The 11,695-nt window shown below is 32.4% G+C and overlaps 1 protein-coding gene across 8 annotated transcripts in view; it reads right to left on the bottom strand.

Annotated features, from left to right (window-relative positions):
• Positions 1–11,695, bottom strand: part of LOC149409637 (uncharacterized) — a 135,074-nt gene that overhangs the window by 63,710 nt on the left and 59,669 nt on the right. The gene's annotated exons all lie outside the window — the stretch shown is intronic.

Below are 11,695 nucleotides of genomic sequence, written 5' to 3' on the forward strand. Positions count from 1 at the left end.
CTCCCTGGTAGGAGCCCTGACAATTGAGTGATACCATTAAAAAAATACTGATTCAAATACTGAACATGGGGCCATGACGATGTAATATTAAATGTTAGATATTAGTTTCTATGTTTTTACGTTGGCAACATTAATCCCGCGCAAATTTTTTATGGTTTTATAATCTGTAGTCGTGGTGTTATTGGATTTACCATCATGTAATATGTTTGTTCTACATTGATGTCCATTAAATGACAAAATTGTTTAAAAATTCTATAATTATTCTAATTGTTTGACCTGAGAAACCATTTTGCATTTTCAATGCATTTTGAAAATAGGTATTTTGCATTTTGCATTTCAAATGCTTTTCTAAAAACCATTTTGCATTTTGTATTTTCAAATGGAAAAGTTTTTACCCATTTCCATTTTGCATTTCAAATGGTTTTGGGTACCCATTTTGCACATCTCTGGAAATAAAGTTGCTATCCGCGTCTGTCTGTTTGTGCGCTTAGTTCTAAACTACGAAATGGATTTTGATAGGGTTTTCACTATCATTTAGAGAATTTCTTCCGAAAGGTTTACATATATAAAAAAATCATTATTTAACCCCGGAGTTGCTGGGGTTTATCCTTAGGAGATAGACATATGCCATCCCGGACTATTCTGTATGCCTTTCTAAGATATACAATTCCGTAGTACATTATTTTAATGTATCTCATAAGGTTTAGCCAGCGTTAGCGTTGATTACAAAACATCGACTTTTCTCTTCTTTCTATAAATATATTAAGCATTTATTTTATACATAAACCTTCCGGAAAAAATTCTCTAAATGATAGTTAAAACCCTATCAAAATCCGTTGCATAGTTTAGAAGAACTAAGCACACAAACAGACAGACGCAGCTAGCGAAAATGTTTTATACTATTTAGAGAAGGAACGTTTAAAATGGATTCCTAAAAAATGAAATTACCAATGGTATTCATTGATTTTATGATAAAATTCGATGCCAAATTGTTGATTAAATTTGAAATGACATCACATTCTATACATATCCGGTGAAGCTTAATGCCAAATCACTATTTTGATTAATATTTATAACGAATTGGTGTACATTATGAATACCAAAAAATATGTTTTAGATAAATTGAAGGTTTTACTACCGTTTCTCTTGAGTAGAATACAAATAAAAAATAAATTACTTAATTAACCCTTTCAGCCATAGTGTTAATTATGTAATTAAATTTTCTTTCAGCCATCTGCTCTCTGAGCTACGAGAAAGTGTGCGTATTATTCAACATGGCCGCCCTACAGAGTGCTGTGGCCCAGTCTACCGACTCTGATGATGGCCTCAAGCTGGCTGCCAAACGCTTTCAGGTTTGTACTGTAAATTATTCCAAATCACAACAGAAAATAACTGCACTCATTATGCTATCAAACATTGACGAATCATTGTGTATCAATCTTTCAACCGTCAAGTAATTTTGCCTCTTTCTCACATAGAAAGCTTTCACCGTAACATGTATTTGTACATAATAAACAGATATTATAGTTCCTCTTTTCACTAACTGCAGAGATATGTATGTCAATCTTTAGGTTTTTAAATTATTTTATTTCCAGTGAATTTATGATTGAAGAAATAAATGAAAAGTTGTTATCTTGTTCAAATTAACATTAACTTTGTGAATTTTTTTACCGTAACGGTAGTGATTTAGAAAAGCCATGTTTTCGTTTTCTTATAGTTTGTAGTCTTTTCTGTGGTTTCTATTTTTTTCCGCTTGGTCAAAATACTTATTCCCGCCACAACAACGATAACTATTTTGACATCTGCTGATTGTAAGTTTCATCGAATTTCTGCCGTCATTGATTACTTAATTTAAGGTGAGATATCAATATTTTATACTCGAATTATAAATATTTCAACGCATTAAGATGTGTTCTATAATAATAACATCAGTTCAATTCACTGTTCACAGTCATTTTCCAGAATATTATAAATGAATTTCAATGTTCATTCAAATTAACACTGGTAGTGAGGGACATGTTTTCGACTAGTATGGCGAATTTTCAAAGATTTATTATCCTAGATTATTTCTTTATTTCTGATTGAATTTTAGTTCAAATGTTATTTGTTTGTACCTTAGAGATTATCACAACATTGTAAATATGCATTTTTGACATGAAACAGTTATTTGTATTACTTTTGTGTTCTGTTTATTTTACCTTACTATTTAAAAAATACCCTCTGACGCCCAATGTTAATCCAAATTAATATAGAAAAATTTCTGAGGTATTATCAAGCATTACATATTTTATATATGTGGAAACAATAATACGGGTGTGAAAGGGTTAAAAATATAAATGTATAATACAACAACAAAAAAATTATTTAATTTTCGATAGAAATGTATGAAAACGTAAAGGAAACAACTTTGAAAAAAATACAGTATTATAGCTAAGATTATCTGTGACAGTTTCCCTTGATTAACTGTGTTGCTTTCTTAAAAAAATATTTACAAATTAAATAAGAACCACATTTGTGCTTGAAATCGAACGTTTCTGTACTCCGTTTGTCAAGCGATTTTAATGCTTATTACCTACATTCGTGACAATATAAGGCATAACAAGAATATATACATTTTTGGCTTGTAGCTTCCTCAAATAAGGATGCCAGAGTCCCACTGGCTCCACACAGTATGGAATAATATGCGTTGTACCTATCATTAAAAACTATACTCAAATAATCAAACAGACCGAAGATATCAAATTATTGTTTAAAGTGTTATTCGTCAAGACGTACAAATGAATGCCGATTTCCATTCTCTTCTAATGTTTTTATTTTGGTGTGAGAATTGGATTTTGATTTCTAATCTTTATTTTTGATGTAAATTTATCTTTATTTTAATGTTGTTTTTTGTTTAAATGTATAAATTCGTATATTTTAAAATGGGGGCCTCAGCACGGGTGAACAACCCAGTGAGGCCAACGTTGCTGAATTGAAATGTAAAGTACTGTAGAGTAATGTATCAATAAATAAATAAATAAATAAACGTTTGTATCGCAGTCGATAGTTCATCGCTTAGTGCAACTACAGGGTTTTCCAATAAGAGGTGTTATTTTGAATAGCCCGCTATTTCAGTAGATGTTACTTTTGAAGCTGTCATTTTTTGACATTTGACAGGTAAAAACTACGCCATTAATAAAAATGGAACGATACACGCTTCAACAACGCATTGAAATTATTAAAATTCACTTGAGTGAATCAAATGCAAATCATCTTGAGTGATGAGACCCATTTCCACCTCGGTGGCTTCGTTAACAAGCAAAATTGTCGCATCTGGGGCTCGGAAAACCCAAGAGTTATTGTTGAAAAGCCTCTCTATCCTCAACGTGTGACTGATTGGTGCGGTTTATGGTCCGGCTGAGTTATTGGACCTTACTTTTTCGAAAATGAGGCTGGAGCAACAGTTACGGTGAATGGATTGCGCTATTTTTTATGGCCGGAATTGGATGATATTGATCTGGACAACGTTTACTTTCAACAAGACGGCGCCACTTGCCACACAAGCAACGAAACCATTGATCTTTTACGATTGAATATCAAAATAACACATCTTATTGGAAAACCCTGTATTTGGCTGTAGTCCAAAAAATTCGGTAAATATTGCCTGGTGTGTGTCTCATTCGTCACATTGACAAAAGGGAATTATGAATACTTTCAATATCAAGTCAGACAAAAGAAGAAGAAAAACGTCAGTTAGAAGCTAAGGGTGAAATTAAAAATAAACTCATTATTCTTCCCCCGCATTTAAAATTTCTAAGTTTTTAAGTTTTTTAAATCATTCAATGAATACAATCATAAAATGAATTTAATGAGTCCGTAGATATCAGCTGGGAGAAATATCTCACAAAAAGACTCTACGGGTGTTTGATGTCTGTGAGATATATCTCCCAAAATTGTTCTAGGGTTTAAGCCCCGCATACCAAATTTCTACCGATTTAATAAGTTTTTCGTTAACTCTTCAAATTTAAGTTAAAAAAAAATAAATGTTATTTTTGAAGATAATATCAATACATTAGTTACGCCGAATCGTTGATTATTTGAAATTCCATCGATAGAAAAAAATCGCGAAGTACACTCGGAAAATTATTAAAAACACGTTTTATTCCATTATTTAATATGCTATAGGTATGAAAAAAATCACAGTGTATCTTTAAATACAATTAAAGCATTTGTCAAGAGATTTTTGCTCTATGTCAAACGAGCAGTGTTTTATTAAATACTTTCACAAATTTGGCTTAGTTATCGTTTTTTTTAATATTAGCGCGCTCCCTCTAACACTCATATTTACATATCTCTCTTTCAAACCATATTTGAACGCTTACTACGGGGCCTTAACATCGATTGTGCATCTTAAAAACAGTTATTGCAAATACAATATATCAATAACGGCACGTGTCAATTAGGGTGAATAGTCCCATACAGTTTTCCATGCAAACTTTGTATAAGACCTGTCTTAAGTCGAAGTATGAGGTGTCTATGATAATAGTCAGTAGAGAGTTTATTGTTACCCACTAAATTGTACTTGGAATAGCTGAGTAGGCATCGTAACTTGGCATTAACCATTCAGGGCTGTCAGCGATTCAATGATACTTATGAAAGAAATAATAATTATCAATAAAATAATACATTTTTGTTAGCTAACACTATAAGATATCAAGGAGCCATGCAGAAGAATATTATCTTTCCTGGCATTGATTATTGTGTTTGAGGTATGTTATTATAGCCTTCCGTGCAATTGAACACTTCTACTAATTCTGAAAAAAACATTGCCAACTTTTTATTTTTTTATTTTACAATGAATGCCTCACAAGAGTCCCAACTGCTCCCGTCTGGAGCCAGTGAGACTATGGCATCCCCAATTGGGGGATGTTGTGAGGCTGAAGGTAAGTGGGGAAGGGAAAGAGGAAGGTGGGGAAGTACCTGGCTATTCAGATCTAGTCACTAAACACGGCTAAAGCCATTTGGAGCAACGTTTCAATTCTGAATGGTGGTCTTATTACACCAGGGCGATACTGGTAGTATCTTCCACTCTGGAACGTGCCGCAAATATACTATATATTATTTTAATTAATTAATTGTGAAATAACACAAATTAATCAAATAAAATTTATTTGCGCACGCCTGGTTCGAACCCGCGACCTTCGGAATGGCAGTCCAATGCGTTACCACTGGACTATGCCGGCCGTCATGCAATCTAGGTATAAGCGAGTATCTAAATGAATACATGAACAAACAGACAGAAGCGGATAGCGACTTGGTTTTATACTATTTAGATATGATTGAAAATCAGCGCCCGGACAAGTCTCACCTTGGCGGTCTTCGATGTACCTCTGTCTTTCCATATCTTTTGCATTTTCCTCATGGCGTCATTTAAAGGTCAACAATGTGCAGAAACGGGCGGTCTGTTTGATTGATTCTCATATCTCAAATCGATTGCAATCTTTAGAGCACAGGCGTCGTTTGCAAATACTGTACTTGTTTTTATTTCAATGGAAGATACTCTGAGGAACAAACGTCATTGATTCCTTCGGCACCGGTGCATAGTCGGGAAACACACCAAACGCGCGCGCAATATGTGCACACACTTGAAATTTGTCACATGAGAACGGGACAACAAATGAGTTTAACAGCTCGGCTGTGGAACGATTTGTCAGCGTCTGCGTTTCCTTCCACCTTTAACATGAGTGTCTTTCAATATCCAGGTTCATTTCATCCTTTCCAAAAAAAGACCCTCCACAAAGCACCTCCAAAGATTACTTAGACTTTGAAGGAAATTATTTTCCCCAGGACCTCCTGTGTGGATTTAATGTAAAAAAATAAATAAAAAATAGCTGAGGGTAGTGATGTGAACCCTGAAATATTCCGAACCCAACATAAATTCGTCACACGAGACACAATTCAGTATAATTATTGAAAAAATCGAATGGCAGTGCTGCAGAACTGCTACGTCAGTCATTGTATGTACCTACCGTGATGTCACACGCTTTTCTGACAGCCGCAAATAAGAATATCAACATTTTGACGGCGTATATCTTCGGTACTATTCGGAATCAAATACAATAAAAATTCTAAATGTTCCGTCTTCAACGTAGTCTGATCAATATGATGCAATTACAAAAAGCATGAAATTTTCGTCGTAGGATGGATCATGGACGGATTTACAAAGGATAAAGAAAATATCAGCAGGTTTTTTTACATAATAATAAATTAATGTCACTTTTTTCTCCTGGGTTAGAAAAACATTGAAAAATGTTAGTCACCTTTTGTCAGAATGCCAAGAAAATCTACAACTTAGTTCTGACACATAGGACTCCTACATTACCGACAGACCAAGCAAACTGAAGAATCTACTAATATTTCTGTATCGGCAGGTAGCCGATTTCTAAATAGTATAAAATAAAGTCATATCCGCATCTGTCTGTTTGTGCGCTTAGTTCTTCTAAACCACGCAACGGATTTTGAAAATGTTTTCACTATCATTTAGAGAATTCCTTCCGGAAGGTTTATATATATTATAAATGCATATTATATTTATAGAAAGTAGAGAAAATCGATGTTTTGTAATCGAGTCGTAAAACATATATTTTCGGGCGCTTACATTGCTAACGCTGGCTAAACCTTATGAGATATATCAAAATAATGTACTACGGAATTGTATATCTTAAAAATTCCTTCAGAAAAGTCCGCGATAGTATATGTCTATCTGCTAAGAATAACCCCTAGTAACGCCGGGTACACATCAGCTAGTTTATAAATAGCAGACAGAATAGAATAATTTAATGATGTTGCAGCTTTAAAGTTAGAAACATCTCATCATCAAAATGACTAATTTCGGTTGTGGGCCTTAAATTGAGCCGCTATCAATAACAGACCTTATGTAGATGGCGATAAGGTTTAAATTCTCGCTTAACACCCATCCGCCTGTTTTGATTTATGCAAGAAAAAAACATGGTCAAAAAGTGCCTTTTATTTTATTTTGTGGATGTTCAGGCATAAATATTTAATTTTTTTCCGATCATTTTATAAATAACTTAATTTACCACATTATACAATAAAATCATAACCGAAAATGGGTTCGTAAGTAGGAGATTTTGAACTTTAAAGCAGTTTGAACTTTAATTTTTTTCTGGGCTTATAAAAAGACTTATATAAAAAATACTCGATTAATACACGACATAGTGCATCGCCTTAATAATGACTGACAAAAATCATTTAGGACGATTTGAGAATTTGAACAATTCATCAAATTTCAACGTTCATTTTCAGGTTCTGTGAAAGTCCTATTCAAGTTCTGTTGTTATATCATTATATGCTAGTTGCTTGACAGAACTGAAATACTAACAGAACTTGAAAAATCTTTCACAAAACTTGAAAATTCTTTGAAATTTGAAGAATTGTTTATTCTCAGAAACAACCCGTCCAAAGACTTACACCAAAAAATTCAATGTCTTGACTTGAGTTGACAAGTCTGGCCATTCTGGACACTGGTGAAAGGTATCCATAATTAGTGGAGTCTTGATTGAGGAAAAGCAAATCATTATTTCTGAGTCTACGGGAAGGGATATTGAAAGAAATGAGTTGCCTGCCACAAAGTAGGTGAGTCAATCTAAAAACTGAATGTCACCCTAGCATGTCTTTATTATCTACTTGTTTCTTCTTGGAAATAATGATAAATAAGTAGTTATGGTTCAAATATTGTTACAATATACTGTCAAATTACCCATGTAATAACTCATCAAATATATTTATTTTTCTTTCTTTTTGAAATATTTTGTGTTTGTGATAACTCTATGTTTGCTTCACTCAAATGAAAATTGTTAACATCGATACAGGCTTAGTCCTAGTGAGGTTAATTTTTATGATAAAAAACGTGATTTGTGTATAGTGAGATGCAATAAATAAATAAACAAATCATCATTTTGAAATTGTAGATGAGATCAAACTCCTTCCTACGTTTTTCTAAAGAAAAAAGGTTTAATTTTACTTCAAGTTTATCGTACGAGTAATCGCCCTAACCGCAAATAAAATTAAAAGTTTAAAATGATTTTATATCACTTTTTAAAGGTGTGTTGAATTGTCATTATGCTGAGTTATCATGGAACTATAAAAACAGACGCGTATTCGACTGCAAAGTTGTGTCAAAATTTCAAAGCAATCGGTGGAGAACTTTTGGAGATTTAAGATTTTTAACAAACGAACAATTACATTTTGCATTTATAGATTATTGAGAATCGAGAAGATCGATGCAAAACGTGATAGAGAAAGGCACCTCAAAGCTTCAAAGATTGTTTTTTTCCCCCTCAATATTGACAAGATTTCAACATTAGCATGCATAAGAAATCCTAAAATAAATATAGTCGATGATGTCAGACATAACGTCATAAATACAATCATGTTCGTCTCGATGACGAAAAATTCACACTGCTGTGTCCAATGAACAATTAGCCCCTAGAAGTGTATGTTATACGATTTGGAAGGATACTGACGTCGCACAGTGGGCTGAAAATCGCCTTTCATAGACATAGAGACTTGAATTTTCAAAGGTATTTTTTTTGGCTAGAAATGGATTCTGCTGATCATTACTATGCTATAAAATTTCGTATGAAGCAATTGCGTGTACAAATGAAGGAGTTATAATTTTTTTAAGAAAAATTTGTATGGCACTGACATTAAAAATGAGGAAATCTCTGGAATCATAAGGTTGGCCATTATATCCTTACACACAGATTTACTACTATTTATTTGTATTTTTTGACATACTTCGTATTGTGGCGCAACTTGCGATTTATTTTTTTTTAAATCTCAAAGTTGAAAATTTTTTTTTTTTTATGTTGATGATTCATTTTAATGCTTAAATGCTTTACATATGAGTATGCTTTGTCTAGTTTACAATATTTTATTTACATTGCAAGCCAAAACAGTCTCAGAAATAATTTTATTTTTTACCAATGTGGCGAAAAGTCTCTATGTCTATGAAAGGCAATTTCCAGCCCATTGTGCGACGTATTTATAAAAAATATTTTACAATAGAAATTTATGAACGCATAAAGAAAGGAAACAACTTTTAAAAAATACCGTTTTATAGTTAAGATTATCTGTGACAGTTTCACTTGATTAACTTTTTTGCTTTCTTATAAAATTATTTACAAAATAATTAAAAACCAGTTTTTTGCTTGAAATCGAACGTTTCTATACTCCGTTTGTCAAGCGATTTTAATGCCGATTACCTACGATATAAGGTATACCAACAATATACACATTTTTGGCTTGTAGCTTCCTCTTAATGATATAATAACAAAACTTGAATAGGACTTTCACAGAACCCGAAAATTAACGTTGGAATTTGAATTGTTCAAGTTCAAATTCAAACCCGTCCTTACTTAGACAGAGCGCTAAGCTATTGAACATTTTTGTTTCCATTCCAATGTGTATGGAAGGAGCTTCTAGTTTTCATGTTTATTTTCGGGTTCAACATCAACGTCTACAGCTCTATCAGCGTGACGGCATCAAATGCAGTGTGAGTAATACATTTGTATTTCTAAACTGTCACGAAGACTAATTAATTAACGTCCAATTATGTCCGTGAATTAATCATTATAATGAATCCACCTTAGAGACATTAAGATTGCATTTGTACGTGATGATGGTTTATTGACTCCAGAATTACGTGCAACAAACAATAATTGCGATGCCATACGTAGTAATGCAAAATCATGTGTTTTTGGTTTGAAAATTTGGTCGCCTAGAAATGTTTCAGATGCTTTAATTAAATACTGCGAGTAGAATACATCTTGGCCTTTGAAATAATCGAGTATTTTTTGGATAAGTCTTTTTATAAGCCCAGAAAAAAATAATGTATAAAGCCTATGAAAACTGCTTTAAAGTTAAAAATCTCCTACTTACGAACCCATTTTCGGTTATGATTTTATTGTATAGTGTGGAAAATTAAGTTATTTATAAAATGATCGGAAAAAAATTAAATATTTATGCCTGAACATCCACAAAATAAAATAAAAGGCACTTTTTGGTCATGTTTTTTTCTTGCATAAATCAAAACAGGCGGATGGTGTTAAGCGGGAATTTAAACCTTATCGCCATCTACATAAGGGGTGTTATTGATAGCGGCTCAATTTAAAATATTACACGACGTAGTGCATCGCCTTAAAATACAATAACATGGTATTCGGCAAGGGGAACGGCTGTTCGGCCTTTTCATACAAAACTTATATCTTTAGCAAATATTTAGTACGGATATGTGCTTATTTATTTATTCGTGTTTTAAATTATGAAATAAAGGCCATTAAAGATTTTTTATTTTTATTAATTTTAGAGGAACTTTGGCATTTTTTGTGAGTTAATTACTAAAAAAATAATATTACTGCTAACTGCGGTTTAAAGCCAAAGAATCCACCCTAGATTTCGCCGTTTATTCCATACTAACTGACATGTACCCGGCCTTGCTTAAGGTTATCCTTAGGAGATTTAAGCATGTATTATATAGTTAAATCTTCCGTAAGAAATTCTCTACATGATAGTGAAAACTATCTAGCTAACTATATATAACTAAACTATCTAGATAAAACTAAAGAGCTAAGCGCACAAACAGATAGACGCGGATAGCGACCTTATTTTATACTATTTAGATTAGAGATACTTTAAAAAGTTATGCGACTCTGTTTTTCTCATATGCGGTAATCTAATTAATTCTATTTATGTACATTTCCAGTTAATTTCTAGTCAAAGGAATGTCAGTGAAAAATATTGTGGTATAAAAAAAATATATACATATAGATCAACAAACGACAGACTTTATTTTATACTATTTAGAGATAAGAGATTTTTGGGTTCTATAAAAATCTTACCAATTATAAATCTTAACTTCTTTTCAATATTTTATAATAAGCCATATTCTAAAAGTTCCGGTAATTGTTTGGTTTCGGTTGCCTCCTTATTGTACCTTTTTAAAATGTCTGCTCAGAAGATTCTCATTTCTGAGCACAAACTGCCTCCTGTTTTATATTATGTTTTAGTTTTAATATTCTTGTTTTGTCCTGTTGTTATTGTTATTCTATGTTTTTTCATCACTTTGTATAAACAGTATATTTAGTGTTATAATATTAGATCTGTATTGGGTAAGGCATACTGTAGGAATAATTTTAAGAACATGACCACTAATACTAAATTACCATTTTTTTAGTGTGTTAAAGTTAAGCGCACTTGAAGTGAAATGACACTAAACTACGCTATATAAATGCCATGTTTTTACTATTATTATAACTTAGCATAATATGACAAAAATCGCTCCCTAACTTGCCTGACATTTTTTCATTGCTGACTAAAACATAGTATGATGTCCTATAATATACTTTTTTTCTTGCTAGCCCAATACTTTAATGGAGAACCATGTAATTACTTATCAAATAAAACAGGGAATAGTAATGATTCAACTCATAAATTAACGAACTGTCAAAATGCAGATTGCGCGGGAAATATATTCGCATTACTTTTGATTACAGATAAATTCGTTGTTTTTTAACATGTTTCAAAATAAAATATAGCCCTTGAAAGCAGATGAATGTATTACAAATCGACTTATGCAATTAAAAATATCAAAATTTATAAATAAATTATCATGGTTGTTATCGTGTAAACTGTA

The sequence above is a fragment of the Hesperophylax consimilis genome, chromosome 30 (assembly GCF_061612785.1).
Source record: "Hesperophylax consimilis isolate HC1 chromosome 30, BYU_Hcon_1.0, whole genome shotgun sequence".
NCBI lineage: Eukaryota > Metazoa > Arthropoda > Insecta > Trichoptera > Limnephilidae > Hesperophylax > Hesperophylax consimilis.